At 37.8% G+C, this 4,174-nt stretch overlaps 1 pseudogene; it reads left to right on the forward strand.

The window, feature by feature from the left end:
- Positions 1 to 3,043: 3,043 nt before the first annotated feature.
- LOC101582094 lies at positions 3,044 to 3,695 on the forward strand (annotated as a pseudogene).
- The last annotated feature ends 479 nt before the right edge of the window (positions 3,696 to 4,174 follow it).

The following is a 4,174-nucleotide window of genomic DNA, read 5'->3' on the forward strand; positions in this document are numbered from 1 at the left end:
CTACAATGTTGTATATGGTTTGATTTCTAAATCTCTGTGTAAAAATATGTAATTGCTATTTTAACATTCTATAGGGATTTAAATTTTAGAATATCTATAATGGCTGGAAAATAGCAGCTCCATTTTATGTCCAAGGTGCTTGATATTCAGACAGATATTAGGGTAATAATATCAGTAAGCTTCTCTTCTGGATGTTTAACAATTAATGTTCATAGACTGAAAATTAGACAGATAGAGGGGCTAAAGGGATAGTCAATATTTTAACCCTGGACCTTTCAGGTCAGTGAGGACTTGGGACAGAAGAGAACCTGTGCTGTGGCATCCTGTAACTTAACGGTGTCCCAATTTTTCTGATCAAGGAGATTATGGGCCACAGAGGAAAGTTATTGACAATGTATAGTGTGCCTAAGTGGCATCACCCACACGGAAAAAATTCTCTCAGGCTTTGACAGAGAGGAAATTGGTCAAGCAATAGCCGTGACAAATCCCCACAGCTGACACTGACGAAAGATCTACAAGGTGCTTTACATAGTTCCAGGGTAAATCCTGAGGGGATTTGACTGTCCTCGTCATATAGCTACATTTTTAGATATACAGGTCTTTCTTTAACTTGGCCTTAACCATCCAGCAGAAAAATGTAACCACAAGGTATAAAAATTAAAGCTATAGTAATATGCTGAGTTGTAAAAGGCTCAAGTCAACAACTTCTGACAGTTGTGCTGATAACTCACTACTATTATGGACTATTGGACTATATAAGGTTATTTTCCTAAATTCAAGTACCTACAGTCTTTGGACTGGCATCCAGTATGGAAAGGCCTTTTAAAGACTTTTCCAAATACAGCTTCTCTAACAGCAGTGTAGCACCCATCTCTGACAAAACAAAATAAAAAAGAGGGATATGTTGAGAGCCAGAGAACCTAGGAAATTGATCAAATATATGTAGGTGGGACTAGGCCTCAGTGCCCAAAGCAAACAAGCAGTCTCAATCCTGAAATAAATATCCTGTCAGGTTATTGTCAGCTATTAGTCACTAGGCAACCTTGTGTCAGGTGTTACTAACTTTGCAAAAGTATAAATAAAGGACAATTTTGTTGTGAAAAGCAAAAAAAAAAAAAAAAGAAAGAAAGAAAGAAAGAAAGAAAGAAAGAAAGAAAGAAATATATATGTATACACAAGATAGGATAGGTATACAACTACTTTCTCTTAGTTCATTGAGAAATTATGTTTTTACTAATATTGTTTAGACAAGATATCATGTCTGCATCTTGTCCTCTGAATAATTACTATGAAGACAACAATACGCAATGTATTAATTATTATAACTGTTCTAATCTGTTTTGAACCTGTGTTTCATTGCTGTTTTATCTTTTTTCTCATTATAATAAATAAACAATAAAAAGGAAATGCAAACATGCCCCTTGCTCCTTGTTATGCAGAATGAATATTATTAGAATGGCCATACTTCCAAAACTGCTACACTGATTCAGTGCAGTCCCAATCCAAATACCGGCAGCATACTTTTCAGATTTAGAGAAAAACATCCTTAAGCTCATGTGGAGCCAAATGGTATCATGAATAGCAGAAGTGATTTTGATAATAAGAGCAATGCAAGTGGCATGGCAATACATCCCTTCGAGCTATATCACAAAGCAATAGTAATAAAAGTGGCATGGCACTGGAACAAAAGAGACACACGGATCAATAGAACAGGATAAATGATACAGAAGCATCCCCGGACGTGTCCAATGACTCGATCTTTGACAAAAGAGCCAAAAGACAGCCTGCACAGGTGGTACTGATACAGGGAGAAACTGATCTTGGGTGGGTGACCTCCAAATGACACAAGGAACCTCAAAATGATATAGGGGAAAAATGATCTCCCGATTTGACCTGGACGACTTCATGCTCTCTAAACTCGAAGAATGAATTTTAGGAACAAACAGGTTATGAGCAGAATATATTTATGGAGGGAAAGAAAGCTCCTGTCCAAGAGAGGGACAGGAGGGGGGCCCAAGCTGGTTGTTCCCCAGGAAGCTATTTCTTCCAGGGACTTTTGTAGTGTAAAACTATGTAGGGCTGGGGGTACAGAAAGGGAGAACTTACTCAGGTGGATGTGGCGTGGGACAAAACTATGGTCAACCAATGAGACTATAAGCACCATTGCTCAGGTAAAATTGATTAAGTCCAGGATCAAATGGGGAAGGGAGTCAAGTAGCAAGGAGGCATGAATGTACCTGGCTTTCTCAGGGTAATGATCAATCCATGATGCTAATCTTTAGGAAGGTTAGCATTTGTTTGCTCTTTGGTTTTTAGGTCTGGTTCACAGCAGGAGCATCCCTCCCTCCCACAGTTGCAAGGTATCTTGTCTTCTGTGTTATCTCTTCTGAGGGTCTGGCCCTGTCTGACTGCCTATAATATTTCTATCTAAGTTGGTTGCCTGCAACAGTACCAGGAAAACTTGTTAGCTATTTCAGAAGACTAAAAGTGGACCCTTATCTCTCACCATAACTAAATTAAAATAAAAATGGATCTAAACACTAAAACAAGATAAAATAAGTAAAACATGTGAAGATATAGGAGTAAGAAAAGATTTTTCAAAGCAGAACTATAATTGTATAAGATATAATAGCAAGAATCAACAATCAGGACAGTGAAAAGATAACCTAAAGAAAAGGGAAATTTTTTCACTAACTTCTCCTCAGACAGAGGACTAATATCTAGAATATAGAAATAACTCAAAGCAAACAAAGAAAAACATAATATTAAAGACTCAGTCAAGAAATGGGAAAAAAAGAAATGTACAAACACTTCACAGAGGAAAAAAATACAAATTTTCAATAAATATAAGAAAGATTTTTCACATCTCTAGCCATTCAAAAATGCGTATTAAAACAATGTTAATGTTCTATATATAAATAGTGATAATCATTACGAAATCAAACAAGTGCTGGCATGGCTGGGGTGAAAAGAGAACCCTCCTCAGTTGTTGGTGGGAATACAGGCTAGTAGAATCATTATTGAGTTACTTTAACAATGGCCCATGAGTCCAGCTGTAGTGGCTTCTAATTTTAAAAAGGCAAACAGGGCCTCAAGCGTCCTGAGAAAAAGGATGAATCTTAAGCCAGAGCTGACTGAAGAGCAGAAACAGGATATCCAGGAAGCTTTTGATCTCTTTGATGGAGATGTGACTGGGACCATTGATGTAAAGGTGGTACTGAGAGGTCTGGGCTTTGAGCCCAAGAAAGAAGAAATCAAGAAGGTATAAGTGAAATTGATAAGAAGGATACAGGCAAAGTGTATGTCAACGACTTTCTGACCATGATGATTCAGGGAGAAACTGATCTTGGGTGGGTGACCTCCAAATGACACAAGGAACCTCAAAATGATATAGGGGAAAAATGATCTCCCGATTTGACCTTGACGACTTCATGCTCTCTAAACTCGAAGAATGAATTTTGAAAATGTTTGAGAAAGACACCCAGGAAGAAATCCTGAAAGCTTTGAAGCTCTTTGATGATGATGAAACCAGGACAATATCATTGAGAAATCTGAAGTGCGTGGCCAAGGAGCTGGGTAAGAACCTGACCCATGAGGAGCTTCAGGAGATGATAGACAAAACTGACCAAGATGGAGATGGTGAGGTCAATGAGCAGGGATTCCTGCACATGATGAAAAAGACCAGCCTCTACTGAGACCCGTGTCGTGTCTCCTGCTGCAAGCACATGTGAGATTAGTGTCCAGTTGTCCTGTGAAATCCAGCTCTTCATTTCCCTGTAGAACTTCAGCCATGGCCTTGAATCTGATTTGGACTTCTGAAAGTATTTTTCGGTATCAAAGTTCTTTGTAAAATGAAAATAAAACTATGGAAATCAGTGTGGCGACTTCTCAAAGAAATCAAATTAAAAATTCCATGTAACCCAGCTATCCCCCTACTAGATAACTTCTCCAAAGTGCTCAAGAGATAACATACCACATTTGTACATAATTACCAATGTTTATGGCAGCATAATTCATAATAATCAAATCCTGGAAACAGCCTATATACCCATCAGCAGATGATTGTATAAACACAATATAATATTTATATATAGTCAAATGCCACTTGGCTATTAAAAGAAGAGAAACCTCAGACATTCATGGGAAAATGAATGTACTTGGAAAATACAATGTT

This window comes from Octodon degus, unplaced genomic scaffold (genome assembly GCF_000260255.1).
Source record: "Octodon degus isolate 3935 unplaced genomic scaffold, OctDeg1.0 scaffold00001, whole genome shotgun sequence".
Lineage (NCBI taxonomy): Eukaryota > Metazoa > Chordata > Mammalia > Rodentia > Octodontidae > Octodon > Octodon degus.